We start from the raw sequence: 20,996 nt of genomic DNA on the forward strand, positions 1-20,996 counted from the left end.
AGGAAGAGATTATTTGAAAAATAAAAGGTATTTGGAAGCAGTGATGGCTTGGAACAAGCAGAGTTGTCTGAAATTCAATGCCCTCTCTGATGGAGGTTCTGTGGCTGGGTAGGAAAAGCCCAGGAGAGGAAGTGCATTTGCCTTCTCTAGCTGGTATACACCTTACAACTGCATCAACAGGTAGGAATTTAGGCACGATCCTTGATTCCTTCTTATCAATGGAGGCTCAGATCACAGAAGTAGCTCAGCTGGTATTTCATCATCTTTGCCAAGCTAAGCTACTAGTGCTCTACCAGGCTCTAGAACACCTAGCCACAGGGATCCATGCAATGGTAACCTCCAGGTTTCTGTAATTAACTTTGTGTGGGCCTAACCTTGTCCTTGGCCCAGAAACTGCAACTGGTCCAGAACTCAGCAGTACAGGTCTTTACAAGAACACCTTGGAAGGCCTATATTAGGCCTATTCTGAGGGACTACCAAACTAACTATACCTCTGAAGAACATCTCACTCGGCCAATTTGAACTGGCACTAGAGAAGTATGTCTGGCCTCAACCAGGGCCAAGGACCTTTCAGTCCATGCCCCCTACCTGATGAAATTAGCTCCTGGAAGAACTGCAGGCCCTACAGAAACTTCCCCAATTCCATAGGGACTGCAAAATGGAGCTCTTCCACCAGGCTTTTGGTTTGGACCAGTAAACGACTAACGATACCACCTAAATGGGCACTCCCTAAGAACAACCCACCAATGTAGGATGATAGAATATAAAATCAAGTTTTTTAGCTTATGCGGGTTCAATTAAATTTCAACTGTTTTAAGCTGTTTTAGGTATTTAAGAAATGTGTGTTTGGAAACCAGAAGGGGCAGTATACAAATTTAATTATAAATAAATATTTCCTAATCAAAATATGCTAACTACACATTGCCTCCAATGCCCTATGTAAGAGTCTTCATTTTTTAAAACAAATATTAATTTATAATTATATTTATATACTGCCTCTCTCAGTATAACATGCTTGAGGCCGGTCACAGCATTAAAATCAATAATACATAAATATTTACCAATTAAAAACAGTTAAAATACATCAATCTGTATCAGCTAAAAATCATTCTGCATTGCCCCCATTTTCAGGGGGGGTTAGTCTTGGAGGACTAGCCATTTGATGGTATGGTTAGTCAATAGCCCCAGCCAAAAGCCTGGCAGAAGAACTCTGTTTTGCAGGCCCTTTGAAACTGAGGAAGTTCCTGAATGGTCCTCAGTTCTTCTAGGAGCTCATTCCACCAGGTGGGGGCCAGGACCTGGCCCTTGTTGAGGTCAGATATACTTCTCTAGGGCTGGGAATAACCAGCTGGTTTGAATTGGCTGAGTGAAGAGCTCTTTGGAGGGCATAGTCAGCTGTGTGGTCCCTCAGATATGCCAGGCCCAGACCATATATGCCCTTAAAAGTCAATACCAGAACCTTGAACTTTATCCAGAATTCACCTGGAAGCCAGTGCAGTTGCCTAAAAAAAGCCTAACATGGACCAGTTGCAGATCAAGGAATAAGAGTTGGTTTTTTTACCCCACTTTTCACTGTCCAAAGCAGTCTCAAAGAAGCTTCCAATTGCTTTCCCTTCCTCTTCCTACAACAGATACCCTGTGAGGTAGGTGAGGCTGGGAGAGCCCTGACAGGACTGCTTGGTCAGAACAGCACTATCAGGGCTGTGACAAGCCCAAGGTCACCCAGCTGGCTGCATGTGGAGGAATGGGGAATCAAACCCAGCTCACCAGATTAGAAGTCACCACTCTTAAAACCTGTACCACGTTGGATCAGTATTGAGGCTAGTACTATTTAATTTGTTCATAAATCTAGAATTAGGGGACTGTGTTTATTAAGGCTGATGATTGAAGACTAGTAATAAAGCCCGCTGTATGAGGAATACAGCGGGCGCTAGGAACTCACAGTTTGGCGTGTCCCCCAGCGGCGGCTCTCTGTGGCGGCGGCTCTCTGTGGCGGCGGCTCTCTGTGGCGGCGGCTCTCTGTGGCAGCGGCCTGATGCAGTGAGAGGCGCTTTGCGCCTCTCGCTGCGTCAGGCCAGGAGCAACTGTGAGTCGCGCTGCGCACGGCTCGCAGTTGCTGGGGCTGGGAATCAGAGGGACCAATCGGCAGGGGCTTTGCTGATTGTCTGTCCAGAGGAAGGGTCCAATCCAGACCCTTCCTCATCACGGACACATCCCGCCCCAGAACCCTTAGCGTTTTATTTAGTCCACGGCGCCCATGGCGCCGCGGGCGGTGTTTAAATGATGAAAACCAAGGATGACTGTGAAGAGGTCCAGGAGTATCTCCACAAATTGGGAGAGTGGGCAACAAAGTGCCAAATGAAGTTCAGTGTTGGTAAATGTAACATAATGCCTATTGGAACAAAAAATTCCAACTTCAATTAATAGCATCTGAGGTTGCTGAGATTGAGAGGGGAAATGATCTTGAGTAGTAGATAGCTCAGTGGAAGTGTCAACCCAGTGTGCTGCAGTGGGGAAAAGAGGCAAACTCTGTGTGGGCGAAGGATTTATAATAAAACACCTGGTATTATAAAGATGCTGTATACATCTGTGGTTCAATCCCTTTTAGAATACTGTGTACTGTTCTGGTCACTATATCTCAAAAAGGAAACCACAGAGCTGGGAAAAGTACAGGAGGGCCCATTATGCACGGCCGCCGAAACGGCGATTTCAGGTCACATGGAAAACGCGGAGGGGGAAGACGCGACGCACACCGGTTATGCACGGGGCGGGGCGCAACGGCGGCAAAACCCAGAGTAACCGATTATGCACGCGGCGATCCGGGCGCCGCTTCTGGTTGCGCCCCGGTCACCCGGAAGCTGCGCTTTCTTCCGCGTTTCACTGACGCGGCTTTTTCGGCGGCATGCACCGAAGCTGCGGCCGGTTGCAGCCGGCTCCGTGCGTTATCGGTGATTTTAGTCGCCGCCATTCCACCCCGAATGTGCGCTAAAACCCCCGTGCATAATGGGTCATAAAGACAAGATGATTAGAGGGGTGGAGCACCTTCCTTATCAGGAGAGTCTTGAACTTTTCAGTTTAGAAAATAAACAACTCGGGTGGGACATGGTAGGGATTTATAAAATTATGCATGGTATGAAGAGAGTTGAAAATGATAACTTTCCTCCCTCTCTTAAAATACTAGAACTTAAAGGTAAGGTAAAGGTATCCCCTGTGCAAGCACCGAGTCATGTCTGACCCTTGGGGTGATGCCCTCTAGCGTTTTCATGGCAGACTCAATACGGGGTGGTTTGTCAGTGCCTTCCCCAGTCATTACCGTTTACCCCCCAGCAAGCTGGGTACTCATTTACCGACCTCGGAAGCATGGAAGGCTGAGTCAACCTTGAGCCGGCTGCTGGTATTGAACTCCCAGCCTCATGGACAGACAGCTTCAGACAGTATTTCTGCTGCCTTACCACTCGGCGCCACAAGAGGCTCTTATGATTAGAACTTATGACTATCCAATGAAGATGATGGGCAGTAGGTTCAGGATGTACAAAAGCAAATATTTTTTCACACAGAGAGTGATTAAAATGTAGAATTCACTATCAGAGAATGTAGTGGTAGTCACAGGCATAGACAGTTTTAAGAGGAGATTCGACATATTCATTGAAGATAGGTCTATCAATGGCTACTATGCATAGTAACTAAAGGAACCGCCACACTCAGAGGCAGTAAACTTGTGTATCTCAGTAACAGGAAGCAGCATCAGGAGATAGCTATTTGTCCTGTTGCTGGCCCTCTAATGGAACTGGTTGGCCAGGATGCTCGACTAGAAAAAACACTGGTTTTATCTAGTTGGGTTCTTCTTCTGTTCTTGTGTTTTTATTGGCATTGGTGAAAGAAGGAAGTGCTTTGTGTGATTTATGGTCCTATTTATTTGTATGTAAGAACTAGATCTTTCATTAGCTATATTAACGTAATTATATTTTGGCAGTGAGTATTTCCTCTTCACTTATTCTTTCTTCATTGCATTATATTTTACAAATCTCTATCATTTTCCTTTCAATAATTTGTTTTGTAAATTCCAGTGTGCTATACTTACTTACAAAACATTTTTAGATGAAATTCCAATACATTTTCCTAATTTACTTACAGTAAAATTTTTAAAATGAAATGCTATGCAATTTGCAAATAAATCAAAGTATTCCATAATACTGGAACATATAGGGATCTCCTCTTTAGAACTGTTTCCAAAATCAGTATGTTCATCTTGCATTACTACTGGGATTAATATTTGTGATGTTCTGTTGAAAGGCTGCCTTGACATCCATTTCTGTGCCAGTGCATCCACTAAGAGCAACCAGACAAGTGGCATTTCTATAGGAGTTGAAATGCTAAAACAAGAAAATTCCATTTCTGTACTCTAGAGAGACCTTAGAAAGTCATTAAAATGAAAAGCTGCTATCCACCTGAGGAATACAGCTATGATGGACAATCCAAACACATATAGATTTGAAACAATATGTGATATGTCAGAATGTTTCCAAAACAATGGGAAGTACATGAAGAAAGTCATAAACAAAGACTCTATAACATATTTTTCCGATTTACAATAATCATATTTTAGGCTGCAATCCCAATATATTAATTAGAAGCCAAATCCAGTTTAATTCAGTGGGATTAAACAGTGATATTAATTCAATGGTACTAAACAGTACTAGGCTGCTGGTATCATAATAAAATGTCTTGTAAGCTTTCCCCCTCCTCTATTCTTATTTTCAATTCATTTCAGAGAGCAAATATAACAAAGAAAACTTACAAAAAATATTGTAATATAGTTCATTTACAGAGGATCATTTAAAAGTCAGGTTTAACTCCTATCAAAACTTCTATTCATTGTGCTGAATTTGAAATATGCTAAATCTCTATGGGAATCATTTTTTGCTATAGAGCAAAGGTCACTTGCAAATAGAAGCCAGCCTCTGACAAAGCTGATGTTTAAAAGCATTTTAAAACAGAAGACCCATACTTTCTGTGCATATCAATTTTTAAAAAAATTTTACTTGTTTTTGTCCTTAATCCATCTTAAATCAAATATATCCCATTGATTCCAGAGGATGTGTATGCTTAAAATTTCTCCCATTGGAATTAATGGGACACAATATATACTTATGAATAATGGCCTAAATATCTTTAAAAATGCAGTCAAAACAATTCTGTTATATATCTGCTATATATTAATATATAACTAAATCTATAACTAAATATTGTAATTACTCTATGCTCCCCAGGGGTTCCTTTCCTAATTGTGTCAGTTTGTGTATGGGACTTTTAATCTCTGCTTAATTGGATAGACATTTAACTATCTGTCATCCCATCTTCAATTGATTTTCTTCCTGTAAAGGTAAAGGTAAAGGTAAAGGTATCCCCTGTGCAAGCACCGAGTGATGTCTGACCCTTGGGGTGACGCCCTCCAGTGTTTTCATGGCAGACTCAATACGGGGTGGTTTGCCAGTGCCTTCCCCAGTCATGACCGTTTACCCCCCAGCAAGCTGGGTACTCATTTTACCGACCTCGGAAGGATGGAAGGCTGAGTCAACCCTGAGCCGGCTGCTGGGATTGAACTCCCAGCCTTATGGGCAAAGCTTTCAGACGGCTGCCTTACCACTCTGCGGCACAAGAGGCTCATCAGGCACATATCTGATGTCATAAAAACATCATTCACATGACCAAGTATGTGCACCTAGGGGGTATTTTTCATATTTGGATTTCAATAACAGCATAAATATAGGTATTTGATTATATTTGTACCCCAAGTTACCATTTTGGGATTTCTGCTTGGATTATTTGGGTACCATTATTTCTAATGATGGAATTTTTTCAGAAAGGCTGGAGTGACTCTTTTTCAAACTGGCACCAAAATTGTTGAGGTCATTGTTCTGCCTATCCACTAACATTTCAAGCAAATTGGACTAAGGATTCCAATTTTTCAGGCCCCTAAACAGAGTATCTCAGCCATCCTACTTGCATTTTATATATTTATTATTAGATTTCTATCCCACCACCTCTCCAAGGATTGGGGGGGGGAGAACAGCCCTGAAAAAGAGACAAGGAAGGAAGGAAGGAAGGAAGGAAGGAAGGAAGGAAGGAAGGAAGGAAGGAAGGAAGGAAGGAAGGAAGGAAGGAAGGAGCGAGACCTGTGCTTGTTCAGGCCAGGAGTTGTTTTCTCTGACTGGAAGTTGCTTTCTTCTGGCTGGAAAAGATGCATTCCTCTCACCTCCCTCCTGTTTCTCAGAAAACTTTTTAAAAGGAAAAAAAAAGCCTGGGTTGCCCTAAATATGGGACCTGGATACTGGTATTCCCAAGAATCACAAATACTGCACTAGATACTGATAAGGTATCTGAACATACATCCCTATTGATCACTTTCAAATGAAGTCTGTTCTGTTTCTTTAGGTCCAAAGAAATTATCAAAGCATGCATCACCACACCAGTAGAAGGAGTAGAACTAGTTGGCATCAAGTATATGTAGTGCTTAGTTGGTAGATGATCGGAAGAAGTAGTGCTAGACTCCTCCAGCCTGGTTCTTGTATTAGAGTGACAATTCTGATATAACTCAGGAGAATACATGAGGAATTAAAATGTAACTGCCCACTGGATTGTTAAAATGTCAGACATGTTTGCTTTTATAAATACTGTCTCATATTAGCGATATTGCCACTTTCTCCATGGAGATGGTCAATAGTCACACTTACCATGTTCAAAGGCACATGAACAGACATAATGGTGTTGGACAGACATGCACCTATCACCCAGTGAGTTTGATTCATGCTGGACAGCCATGGATAGATTTTCATTGAGATTTTGGGAAACTGCACTTGCACAAAGACGCTACCAATTAAAAATGATTAGCAGGCAATAGTGTCATTATGGACAACCACTAAAGGGTAGAATTTTATTACAACACTACATTTATCTATGATTTATTTATTTGATTAATTACTGGTTTGTCTATGTAAACACTTGCTAAATGAATGGTGCTGTTATGCAGCAAGGGTACAGGAACCTAGAACTCAATTGGACTGTGTGAGAACAACTATGAAAATCCACTTGTGCTATACTGCATGTTTACAAAGAAATATTGTCGAACAAATTGTCAAAACAGTTAAAAATGAGTCCATAACAATTAAAGCATTCATCAAAAAACAGCTCTCTGTTCTTCATCTGTGGACAGGAAATGAGCTGAACAGGTGAATGTTTGAACATTCCTATCTTTAACCCCCCCCCCACTCCAGAGGAGCGGGAGGAATAAAGAAGTAAGGGCAAGTGGGGAGGAGTTAGGGCGGGCCCTGTCTGGGATAGGGCGGGCCCAATCAGTAGGCCGCAAAGCCTGCCGCCGCCGTCCGAAGCCTTCTGCTGGGCCCTGGGGCAGCCGAGCCTGCCCCTGGGCCCGGCAGTAGGCCGCAAAGCCAGCCCCCGCCATCCCGAGCCTTCTGCCGGGCCCTGGGACAGCCAAGCCTGCCCCTGGGCCCGGCAGTAGGCCGCAAAGCCTGCCGCCGCCGTCCCGAGCCTTCTGCCGGGCCCTGGGGCAGCCGAGCCTCCCCCTGGGCCCAGCAGTAGGCCGCAAAGCCTGCCGCTGCCGTCCGGAGCCTTCTGCCGGGCCCTGGGGCAGCCGAGCCTCCCCCTGGGCCCAGCAGAAGGTCCCAAGGCCACCTACTTTACTCTGCTCCTCCCTTCCTCCCAGCATTCCCTTTATCCTTCCCTTCCTCCCAGTATTCCCTTTGTTCTTCCCTTCCTTCCTTCCTTCCTCCCTCTCTTCCAGCTGCCTCTTTCTGGCTACCTGTTTATCTCCCTCTTCTTCTGTCTCTATCTTCCCCCCTTTCTTTCTGTCTTTCGGTCTCTCTTTCTCCTTTTCCTCCTTCCTTCGTCCCATCCCTCCACCCACCCACCATGCTAGGGCCCGCTGTATTTTGGCCACAGCGGGCTTAATACCTAGTCTAACATAAAGAAGGCTCAAAAATATCCATGTTTCACACAGCAGGACTACCTGTTCAGAAGTTAGTGTTATCTGCGGCTGAAGGCCAGAAAGTAAATCGTAACTAAGGTATATCATTACTACACCAGCAGATTTTTAGTCAGGGTGGTCAAATTGTAACCCAAATAAGACTGGGTTGGTGAATTTAGCCAGCAAGAAAGGTAACAATGGAATCTCCAACAGGTGTATAGCAGGGTTATTCCCTTAGAAACTCTCACAGAAATAAAACAAAATTTATTTATATTAAAAAGGAGGAAATGAAAGCAACTAACAAACTTGCACACTGAATCAAAATATAACACATACAAGATTAGAAAAACAGGACTGAGAGGGTGTGATAAGGGAATATAAGGGGGGGGGGAGTTTCATGTTCATCTCAACATGAAAAAGTCTGTGAGAGAAATGACCAGCATCTCTGGAAAAAGATGAAGCTTACAAGTATGTAGGGATGCACATATTGTATCCAAACACACAAACACAAGGGTTCTAATGTGTGATTTGAACAGCAAGGTTTGTATCTTGAGGCTATGGTTGGTTACTGTTGCCCCTAAAACCATTCACTTGAAGTGATTACGTATACATGATAAAGAAATTAGATGGCATGTCTTGTCTGGTTTGAGACAAAATGTTGGATAAAACTCTGGAGGTTTCTCAAAGTTGGAATGATACTGTTGATAGCCCTGGGTTGATCCTTATTGGATTTCTCAGAAAAAGAGACAAAACCATGACTGCATTACTTAAGTGAGTATAAAAGCACCAGTGTTTTCCTGAAGACTCCTAGATAGTGGGACAAGGTGCTGACTAGGTGTGGCAGGTTCTTAGTGATTCCCCTAATTTAATTCTGCCAGGTGAAAGGGAAGGAAGAAGCTTTTAGCATTGATTACATTTGTTACTTTGTTATGAACCTATTGTTCTCTAGATATGCATTGTTATTTTGAATGGGGAGAAAGAGTCAGAGGTTAACAGCTCCCTTCAGGCTCACAGTGATCTCATCTGAAGAGTCTAGGCAGCTCCTGGAAACATGGCAACCAGGCTGCATGTATAGTTTTGTTTCTGCTGGGGAGCAGATAGTGCAATTTGGTCAGTTTGAACACAACTGACATCCATTTTGTATATTTCAGCCAGGCAATGTGATTGGAGAGCAATGTGAATGTGATGTGTAGATGATTTTGGAAAAGGGTATTTGTAGGCAAACTGCCCTTCAAAGTGAAGAGGGGTCTGGCCTGTAACAAAATGACCCTTATCATGTATAAGGGAGATTCCCTTCTTCAGAGTCTGAGATGCCCTTCAAGTATTCCAGTAAATTGAATAGGAATAATTCCCTAGCCCTACCCCTTTCTTGCATGGCAAACCTGAATGAAGATCAAGTAGGAGAGGAGTAAGCCTTTTTCTTGCTTGCTTTAAAGCCATTCAACCAAACCACCATTGTCATAATATTTACATTATGTTGTAATAACCCATTGTTAATAACCCATGGAGGGGGGTCTATATTTTCCCCAGTCAGTAATATTTATTTCACTGGGAATAATTTTGTGTAATAGTTACAAATGCAGAGTAATGGACAATAAGGATGACACATCTTGTCTCCAACCAGACAGTAGCAATAATATTAATAGCAAAGTTACATCATACCAGGATATATGAGGGTTAATTAGTAATACAGCAAAGCAATGGTAGTACACTCATGGCATTTTTATAAATTTAGGGTTTGTGGGATGAAGCCAAAAGGCTTAGTTCAGTGAAACAGTGATTCATGGCTAATAAGGTCAAATGCCTTGGGGAGATGAATATATGCTAGCCCAACATGTTGACCTTTCCCAAAGACATAGCAATTTAATTATCTACTTTGAAAAGCACAATTATAGAACAATTCAAAACCTGATTTACAATCAGTGTCTTTATTCTTATGAATAAAAATAAATAGATGGAAAAATTAAGGAACTACTTTCTATAGCACCTTTTTTGATATCTTTCTCCCTCCTCCCACTGTTCAGTTGGTAAAGCTCTGCTGTTTTGATATTAAATTAATAACATAACAGTTATAAAGTGAAATGTAGCATATTATTTCACTGGATCCTACAGCAGCAAATCACTTTTTTGATTTATTGGCTGGATCCAGAGATGCCTTTGTGAGATTGGAACACTCTTCTGCTTGTGCAAGAGAGGAATCACAGTTTATCTTGATTTCTCATGAGCTGAAGCCCCCCCCCACCCTTTGTTTCATTCTTTGGTGTTCAATAGAAGAAACTCTTTGCTACCAGGGGCTTCAGAAGATAGAAGAGAAATTAATATTAACCCACTATGTTAACTTCAAATTTTGCAGTGGCATTATATGGTGCACATGTAGTCCACTTTCAATGCCAAGTCTCTAGAATGTAAAGTAGCATAATGAATCTGCATAGATGGACATCACCTACTTAAAAAATAGCAGCTGACAGATTCCAAGCTAAGATGAATCTCATTATATTATTAAGCCTTCTAAATTTACACAGGAGTCATAATCCCTGTCATTTCTTTGGGGGCTTCTCTCAATTGCCTTCTTGGCATAGTGGTTCATCTTAGAATAGTGATTAAGAGGGGAAGACTCTAATCTGGAGAACTGGATTTGTCTCCATTCCCTCCATTCCCCACATGCAGCCAGCTGGATGACCTTGGGCCATCATAGTTCTCTCAGAGCTCTCTCAGTCTTACCTGCCTCACAGCTTGTCTGTTTTGGGGAGAGGAAGGATAGGCAATTGTGAGCTGCTTTGAGACTCCTTTGCATAGTAAAAAGCCAAGTGTAAAAAAACAGCTCCTTCATATTTTTGTTTATGTCTTGTTAGTGCTTTAAGAAATTTTTGGCCATATTTTTAAATTCAGTGCTGCCACCACAATGGCTAGTAAATTTGAAATGAAAGTCACAGATCTTATAGTATTAGCTGACATATTTTAGGTACTGCACACACTCATCAGAATCCTATGGTGATTTTTAACAGATGATTTAATACACAACAAAAATGAATCATGTAGCAAAGATACAGCAGTCCATAAGACCACACAAGAACTATGAACATGTCAAAGAAACTTAACTGCGATATTTTTATTACAGCAAGATCACTTAAAAATTATACTCCTGGTTGGAATGCAAATTAGAAAAGAGAGAGAGAAAAAAAATATTAATTTAAAGAGCTTCAATAGCAGTTGAGCATTTTCACTCTTGAATGATTAGGTTGTTATAAATAAACTGTTTTATAATCACTTTCACTAACAAAATCAGTCATCCTACTCCTCAATTAATTCTGCATAAATAAATAATCTGCTCTTGTCTCTTTCAAGTGAGACCTTCCCACATTCTAAGTGTGTTAGTCTGAAGTCCATTCCTCTTACTTGCTGGTTCTCTTTCTTTATTTCTCATTATTCTTTTAAAAAATGTTCATTGTTCAATTTTTTAAAGAAAAGAATGTCTCCAATATGATTCATATATGAATCAGAAATTGACAGAGAAACGAATCAGGTTTTCTGTGCAATAACACTCAAATATTTATCTGCCTAATTTATCCAAAGCAGCTTAGAACATTTGCCTCACCTCTTCCCAGGTGAAGACGGAGGAAGATTTTCCCCACCCTGGATTACTGCCTCCACACAAGGCAGCCGGGACAGAGAGGTTCCACTATGCTTCTCGTTGGCAGGGGTGGGTGCGTTAATTTTCATGCACTGGCCCAGCCTTTAGTCTTCATGCGGAAAAATATGTCTGTCTTTCATTCTGCCTATCTACCGGATATAAGTGAGGTTAAAACACATTTGGTGCATATTGAGATTATGTTTATTCTGCAATGGAGTTGTCTGGAAGGAGGTTTCATCATGTTCATCTCACACATCCCTTTCTGTCTCAGTATCCAGAAAGAAAGAAACTAACACCACAAACTGGCTGTGGACAGAACTGATCAGCCTCTTTCTTCCTCCAGCTCCCTTCCCAGAGCAATTTGCCCGGGAGGGTACAGTCTCAGTAAATCTCTAATGTCACTTATGCTTCCACACCATATCCATGAACCAGGAGCATTACAAAGAATTCCCAAAGAATGGCCAAATTCCTTAAGGGACCAGAAGTCTCATTTGGAACTTTGAAACACATTTGAAACACGAGTTTGAAACACACATCCCTTGACTGAATCAGTAATGTAAATTGTGAAGCTTCTGGGAATGAACTTTCTAATCCTTAGGTGATTTTCATTGATCCTGATCCTGAAAAGTAGTTTTGCAGGCTGAGCTTGTGAACTGCATGAAGCTACAAAATATGATTGATGCTGGAGTTAAAGGGGTTGATGATTGCATGCAGTCAAAGAGTCAGCCACATACAGGAAGTGACCAGAACATAGTCACATTAGTTTAACTGTTATTTCTCCTCACAATAAAAAATAATGAATCTAGAAATGTGTTTAGAGATTATATCGAATAGGCAGCTGGCTGGATTAATAAAGATATGGTTTATGTGGAAGATACATTATTTAAAATAGGCCCAGAAAATCTCCATAGCTGATCTACTGGCATAATAGCTGATTTTAGAGTCCATAAATATTTTTAAGGGTTTCCATCAGGTCAGATGCTGATATATGATGCTATTAGGTTGGTCATTTCTCTAGTCCAATTTCTTCTGCATCTGTATATAGCTATACATATTTTAATGATGCATTTCTTGTCAGAATGACTGAGATTATACTGGGTATCCTACTGAGAGTTGATAAAGCACTCCATAGAATTGTCTCCCCATCTATCATGTATTAAAAGAAGCATGATTTTATATAAATATGCAATGTGAAATCTATGCAAGTCTAGTACCTATAAACTGTTTAGGTGGTTATTGAAACTGCCATGCAGATGCAATTGTCTTATTTTGTTTAGATCCAGGGTAGCAGTTTATTTTCATTGGCTGATCATAATGTATAAAGGTAGGTTCATTTTGTGGTGCACCACTTTTATTACCATGTTTCAAGAAGTGATTGTATATTCCATCTGCACCTAGTGTAATAAATCACAGGTGAGGACATTTTTCAACTTCAAGCTCTCTTACACTGAAGTCTATGGATGCCACTTGCTTTACATGGCAGCTGGATCATATCTCTCCTGTCATGAAAACCCTTAGGACACGTTTTGCTCCCTAACCCACCTTCCTGGGTGATGAGGTTAGTAGTCTGTACTCCCTAGTTTTAGCATTGCATCTGTGAAACCCTCTTCAGAAAAGTAATTGATTAGGTTCATACAGATTACCTATTAAGGCAAGCCTACTAAAAAGACTTAATGGAGTTTATTTTAAAACCTAGATAGACTGTTGTAATGTCATTTACAAGATTTGCATCATCTGACACCAGTTCTTTGTGGCCTTTTAAATTAATATACTTAGTTAGTTAAAAAAATTGTTGACCAAGCAAAAGTGGTATGAAGAGGTAAGAAGTATGGGCATTGATTGGAAGCTTTTAAAAAGGTTAACAAGGAATTATGGTTACAGATTAGGATCACGGAGCAGTGATATTATTTAAAATGATATAGAATTTACAGTAATGCTCTGTGGTATGGTCATTTTATTAAATGGATGTTGTTTCTATCAGCTGACGATTTGCTGAGCATTTTCAGTAACAATAACATTATAGTGACATGTCTGCTATATATAATCTCAAAATCTAAATATGTAAATGTGTCATATTTTCTCTTCTTATTTCCCCCTAAGCAACAATTAAACCAAAATAACACACTGATTTCCTTAAATTAAATAATTTGTAATGTGATAAAAGCAAAATGTCGCATCTATTTAATTTTCAATGTTATCATGAATAACATTTTTATTTTATTCACTACAGGATTCTGCCTGCTTGCTAATATTTCTCACTGCAGGCATGACAGCACATTTGTGGCAACCTGACATCCCTAATGTTTGTCTGCATTCTTTACTGCTTCCCACAGGTTCACTGAAAATTCTGTAAAAGGCTTAAGTGTGTGCCTAATGCTTGAAGCAATACCTTTGGGGGGAGGAGAACTTATTATTGATGCTTCACAAATGAGCAGTCCCATTGAGAAATATGCTTGCTTATCATTGTTTAGCCTTGAGCTGGATGGCCCAGGTTAGATCGATCTTGTCAAACCTCAAAACAGGAGTGTCCCTGGTTAATGTTTGGATGGGAGAACACAAAGAAGTTCACGGTCACAACACAGAGGCAGGCAATGGCAAGCTACCTCATGCCTTGAAAACACACTGAGGTTGCCAAAAGTCTACTGTAGCTTGATGGTATTTTCCACCACCATCATTGCTTTCCATTTTCAATCAATAGATCTTAAGGCACTAAAACAACCGTATGAGTGAATAGAAATATGCAAAATTGCAGTTTTGATTTTAAGAGAAACTGCCAATGGTTATTGTTTGAGCTTTTTGATATAAACTGTACAAACTATGCTTGTATTTTGGTTTTGGTAATGCTCGAAGATTAAGTACATTCCTCAACTATTCCTGAATAATGCATTCATTTCTATCTGCAGCACTGGAATCTAAATATCTCAATATCTCTGTCATGAATTAAGTAAGAGTTTAGTTCTAAATGAGGCTGGTAATTGTTTAACATTAGGAATATAGTGCACCCCCAGATATTATTTAATATTAACACTTTGGGGTCAAAATTAAGAGGTAGGAGGGATGCCCAGCCTGTTCCAAATATCTGGTTAACATATGAAGCTCAACTAAGCAGAAGTTTCTTCATTTGCTTCTGTATGCTTCCATTAAAAAACTTTCCCTAAAAGTAATTAAATATGATGTCCTTCTCACCTCCTTTCCAGGCACTGGAGACATCTCATATTAAAGAGGTTCAAATTCTTCTAGGAAGTGTGAGTAGGAGCTGGTGAGAAAACTGTACCAAGCTTGCAGTTCATATGAGGACAGGTAGACTTCAAAATAAATCTATTTTAGACTGTGAAGGGTTTTAAAAATGAGAACCAACACCTTAAATTGAGACTAGAAAGAACTAGTGGAGTTGTTTTACAGCAGGTATAAAATGCTCATACCTTTTCTGCTCTTGCCCTGCTCCTTCTTGTGTCCCCACAGAGGATTGTTTTTGGCGGCACACTCTGCAGATAAATATGATAGAATATCTTTATAAATAGTAATAAAAGTCAACCATAAGAGCCAGAGTTCTTCATTTCAAAACCCAAAAATCAAAACCAAAAATTAATCAAGTACAAAAATCATCTAGCTACATCTAGGATTATTCCGTCACCACCTCCTCAGTCATCCTATCCAAATATATTTTTGTTCAAGGACTCGAGTATCACTGAAGAACAATTCTACAAGATTGAACTGGAATGAAGGACAGGTTATATAAAGTCCTTGCCTGTATCTATTTCACTTAGTAACTCAGAAATCCAGGTTTATAAATTCCCTTTCTTTAAAATAATGAATTAATTATAATATAATTAAAATGAAGTCAAAACAGCAGTACTATTCTGAGTATGAGCTTGCATAGAGGCTCAGCTTTACTACCAATTCCTTTTTCTGTATGAATGAATCTGGATTAAATCCATTTGCTGGATTTTCCCCCTCCCTTACCGACTAAAATGGATTAGAACCACCATTTCACATTTTATAATACTTCCTCAATATTAGTTGACCTGATTAGTTATAGCCATTAGTTAATAACACATTCCTGAAAACTACTTCATGGGGCAATTCACAAACACTTGGATGATCTGCTGGATTACCCCAGAGTGCTCTCAGATGCTCTCCGTATATAATGCTATGTCAATTTATCAGATATTCTAAATGCCAGAACTATTCAATGGTACATTGCACTTGAACTTTTTCCTTCAACAATCTCTGCGTAAGGAACATTCAGCAACATCTCTTCAGTGAATTCAAAAGAGAAACAGTGTTTAATATATTATCAGTTACACAAATATAAAATGAGAACAGGATTATATTTATAAATATCTCTAATTAAACATCTAAACATTGAAAATAGCTAGATTAAATAATTATTTTTACATATTAATTAGGAATATATTTCATGATCCAGCAGGGGGAGTAGGAGGCTAATACTTTTGCCAGATTCTTGGTGGTGCTACAGCTATTTTTAAATTGCATAATTACATACAAGTATTTCCATAGCACCTATTATTGAAGACATACATTTTAAAGTACTCTAGCTAGCACACATTAACCCTGCGTGAAAGAAACGAGCATGCTATCCTAAACAGAGTTACACCCTTCTAAACATGGGTTGATGTATTTCAATCAATTTAAGAGGGTATGACTCTGTTGGATGTTTTTTGCCATTCATGTTCAGGTGTAAACTGTTCTTGTTGGTTGACTATCTAATGGTTTCAAGGGTACGTCCGAAGGCTGAGTTTGCAAATATGAATCCTTTTGAATTTTCAAATCCTTAATCCTCTACACAGAAAAAAAGAAAAGAACTGCCCTGATTAATCAAATTGAGTCAGTTTAGGCAAATGTTCTGTTTCTAGCCAGGGTTTCTAGAAGTTTACAAGTAGAGATTGAAAATAATGGGCATTGATTCTTATTACCATTATAGGTTGAGGAGGATAATCAAATTCTATCAACTAGCTTTGTTTTTTCTTTATTAACTAAAATAATTACAAAAATTAGGTGTTTTCATAATTATCATAATACCATTTGAATACATTATAATAAAAAGTGGGTATTGTTGCTCTTTTTTTGTTATTGTTACAGTCTTGCCTTTCTGAGTCTTACTGGTTTCACTTTTACAAGGCAGTCAAAGCATGTTTCCACAAAGCATGTTCCTTAAGGAAAGTAGGAAGAGAGAGGCTTTGGGCATTCTTGACTGAATGCAGCCTATAGTATTACATACATGTGTGAAGTATTTCAGTTGTGAAGTATATGGGGTAGGACTTTGCCTTCTGTTTTCCTCCCAATGCCTGCCTGGGTGAACCAAATTTTCCCTTGTGCCTATGCTGACTTACTTGCCTGCTCCAAATCTTATCCCTTGTCTAAGCCTAGCTAACTCAGGGTCCTCCTCTTGCTTGCCTGCTGACATGCCATACCTTCCTTGTACCACCAAATGCCATTGACTTGTCAGCCTGCCACTTCCTTGCACTACTATCCTTCAAGCTAAGTGGCTGCTGTGCCTAATTTCCTCGCTTGAATTCTGCTGTCCATGTTTGAAATATTTCCTATCAATCCTCCCATAGTCTTAAATGTTAAAAATGAATACTTTCTATTGCCTCAAAAAGAGATACCATTGGATTCTGTCTGAAATTTGGTAGTATATGCATCTTAGAGGAATACAGTTACTCTGAGGTTTGTCCAATTTGAATGGAAAACCACAAAAGCACAGGCCCAAGGAGGTGGATCTTCCATTGAAATCAATTGGAAGCAATAATGAAACAGAATTATGAAAATGAAAAAAAAACAATAATGAAAACAGCAATAATAAAACAAAACCATATGAAACAATCCAATCATAGCCATTATAATGACAGGAGTGGATAGATGAATTGGGGCCATGTACAAACTATGGACATTTTTCTGCCACCTTGGCAGATCATTGAGATTTGCAGAAAAAATGGAAACCTGAGAGAAAATGAGTAGTAGTGCCAAAATCCCCTCCAAACAACAGTGCTTGTGTGTTTTAACACAACACACCTGTTTGGGAATTGCAGCTGCCTTCATCTCGCTTTCTCTTTTTTTCTGAGGTGGAAACACAACCACAAAGCTGAAAGACAAGCATTGGTTGGGTTGGTTACAAAAGAAGCAGCAACAGTGCTTCTTCCTCCTCCATTGCCCCTGGCAGGCTCATGTCTAAGCAGCTGAAACATTAAATGCTTTCATGGAGTCTAAGGGGCCTATGCTGTCATGAAAACAAAGAACAAAGGAAGCATAATGTGGGATGGTGAGGAGGATTATCTAACTGTCTGGGACTTGCAGCAAACATAGAGATGGATGACTGGGCAGAATGGCAAGGAGAGAGGTGGGCAAAAATGACAAAGAGCTGAGATGGGCAGGCAAAACCATAAGGACAGGGGTGGGGGGATGGGAAGACAGAGCAACAAGGTGAGGTAGGTAGGCTGGTGTGATGGCAAGGAGGGTGTGTACAAACAGACACATGAAGAGACTTGAGCAACAAACAGGTAGGCAGATCAGGTGAGTCAGCAGGTTGGCAAGAAAGGGGTGCATAAACAGTGTTGAGGATAAGGGTGGGGTACAATGATGAAGGGAGGTGTGAGGACAGAATGGTGAGGAGAGGGATGGGCAGGCATCACAGTGAGGAGAGAAGTGAATGGATGAGCACAGTGGCAAGAAGACAGGTGGATGGAGACAGTCTGAAGAAAGACATAGCAGTAGGAAGGTAAGAGGGAAGGGGGATCAGTGCTGAGATTTATTGGGGAGAAGAATCATGGTATTGAAGAGGGAAGAGGGAAAATGGGTGGAAGAGATGGCAGTGGGAGAAAAAGGTTGAGAAAGGTGGCTGGCATGTGTCAGAAGCCAGAGGAGAAAGCTGGAACATTTTCCCTGTGACATTCTTATGGGTCCCCACTGGTTAATGTAGCTAATTGTCACAGTGTGGCCAAATTTGCAATGAACGAGAAGATGTATCTTTCTACAAACCTAAAAAATCAACAACTTTTCAGAAAAATCTGAAATATTTAAAAATACATGGGGGGGTGGGTTAAAACTCTCCAAAATATAGAAACAGCATCTGTCCTTGGTGGTAGTTGCTAGACAACTACAATTGTTGTGACAACCTTCTGTCAGTAAAGGTGTTCTTTCCAAGGCTGTTTTAGCTTTAATAACTTGCTACCAACCAACATGCTATATGCATGGCTCACCTGAGTCTCACTACTAGCTACTAGTCAACACCAGCCACTCCGCAATTCCAAAATAGCCAGTGCAGTGTAGTGGTTATTGTTTCAGATAAGGACCAGGAAGAACCCAGGATCTAATCCTTACTCTGCCATGGAACCTTTGGCCATTTATGCACTCTAAATCTAGTTAATTTCACAGGATCATACTTGTCACTCTCCTCTGCACCTTCTTAATTTTGTCCACATTCTTTTTGAAGTGAGGCCTCCAGGATGGGACACTACTCCAGGTACAGTCTGACTAATGCAGTACATAGTGGGACTATGACATCTTGCGATTATGACAAGTGCCTCTGCTGATACAACCCAAGATTGCATACATACATTCTTTACTGTTGCATCACACTGTCTACTAATATTTAGCTTTAAGTCCCTCAAGATCTTGTTCATACACACTGTTACCCATTCAGTATGCATGCTTCTCATTTTTGTGACCCAGATGTAGAACTCTGTACTTATTCTTATTGAATTGCATCTTGCTCTGATTTGTCCACTTTTCCAGCAAGTCCAGATCTCACTGAACTCTTATCTATGTCTTAGAATCATAGAATCATAGAGTTGGGAGGGACCTCCTGGGTCATCTAGTCATTTTCTAGGCTGCTCTCAATTATTCCCAATTCGGTGTCATCTGCAACTTTCAGGAGTAGTCCCTCCACCCCCTCATCCAGATAACTGATACAAGTACTGAGTCCTGCAGTGCCCCACCTCCTTCCAATCTAATGAAACACCATCGACAACAACACTTTAGGTGTGATTTTCTAACCCTATCACCTAACTATCTGAAAATCCAGTGTATATGCTATTTAGGATGGACATGAACTGGGAAAATGCGGTTTCGTTCCTGGTTCATGATGTGCCCCATTTGCAGACCAAAGACTATCATGAATTTTTAGCAGCCTTATAAATCAGTTCAGTTTGTGAGTTTCATGTCTCAGTAAAGTAGCACATCAAAAACACCCCCAGCCATGCTAGAGACACCAAATTCCCTGGGAATCTCTGTCTGACATTCCTCTACCTGCCCTCCAGGTTTGGTGGGAACTGGATTTACATGGTCCATGTTATTTCATAGAGTTAGAAGAGGCCATATATTCCATCTAGTCCAGCTCCCTGCTCAATGCACAATCAGCCTAAAACATCCAGGATATCTGTTCAGCCTCTGCTTAAAGACTGCCAGTAAGGGAGAGCTCACCACCTCCTTAGGCAGTCAATTCCAATGCTGAACTACTCTGACTGTGAAAAAATTCTCCCCTGATTTCTAGCAGATATCGTTTTCCACATAGCTTAAACCCATTCTTGTGGGTCCTATCTTCTGCTGCCAACAGGAACTGCTCCCTGCACTTCATTAAAAGAGACAACCTTTCAAATACTTCAAGAGAACAATCATGTCCCTTCTCAACCTCCTGTTCTCCAGCCTGAACATTCCCAAGTCTTTCTATCAGGGCATTCTCACATCAAAAGTCTTGAGAGTTGTTCATAGGTTTTATTCTGTAGTTTGTGCTAGGTGTATGCTAGCTTTTCCTTTTTTTTTTCTTCTCATGGTTCTTCAGAACTTCTCTTGGACCCTGATAACTGCCTATAAATATATATGAAACTGCTATATGAAAGCAGTTGACATATTTTTCACTTTGAATCTGCATTAGCACTGTCCAATAAAAATATTCTGATTCTGATTTTTCTGTGGAAATCATGTGGTTCCTGGATCTAAATTATGAAATTAGACTTGTAATGAAAACGGACTAAATTTATCTTGTTCCTCATTTCTATTATTTATTGCAGGCCATGACTGAGTATATTGATTTTATGCCAACCTCTGTTCTTGTCACAATTTTGGTCATACAAATAAGGTCTCTGAAATGCAATGCCTATGTTTTATGAAATATAGGACTGTGCCATTTCAAATTGACCTTTTCAGTATTCCATGCTTTGATGGGCTGCCCATTTTGAGAGATCTTTATTGAAAACGTAATTTTGTCCCCATACACGCACACACAAAATTTAATTCAGTTTAGTTGAAGTTGTAATGTAGTTCATTTCATTCATGATTGAGGAAAAGGTTTATGATTACTATACTTTGTTAACCAGCACCATTATGATACTGGGGTCCCTAGTGTACCAAAATGCCAATTGA

At 40.2% G+C, this 20,996-nt stretch overlaps 1 long non-coding RNA gene across 3 annotated transcripts in view; it reads right to left on the reverse strand.

Annotated features, from left to right (window-relative positions):
• Window positions 1-19,118, reverse strand: part of LOC143840683 (uncharacterized) — a 35,042-nt gene extending 15,924 nt beyond the window's left edge. For 2 of the 3 annotated variants that reach the window (XR_013232311.1, XR_013232313.1), the window contains exons 1-3: window positions 19,019-19,118; window positions 15,038-15,100; window positions 11,580-11,764 (exon numbers count right to left, since the gene is read on the reverse strand). This is a non-coding gene — a long non-coding RNA (uncharacterized LOC143840683). The remainder of the gene's footprint in view (window positions 1-11,579; window positions 11,765-15,037; window positions 15,101-19,018) is intronic. The other variant, XR_013232312.1, reaches the window with a different exon arrangement.
• Between the last annotated feature and the right edge of the window lie 1,878 nt (window positions 19,119-20,996).

Source organism: Paroedura picta, chromosome 6, assembly GCF_049243985.1.
Source record: "Paroedura picta isolate Pp20150507F chromosome 6, Ppicta_v3.0, whole genome shotgun sequence".
Taxonomy (NCBI): domain Eukaryota; kingdom Metazoa; phylum Chordata; class Lepidosauria; order Squamata; family Gekkonidae; genus Paroedura; species Paroedura picta.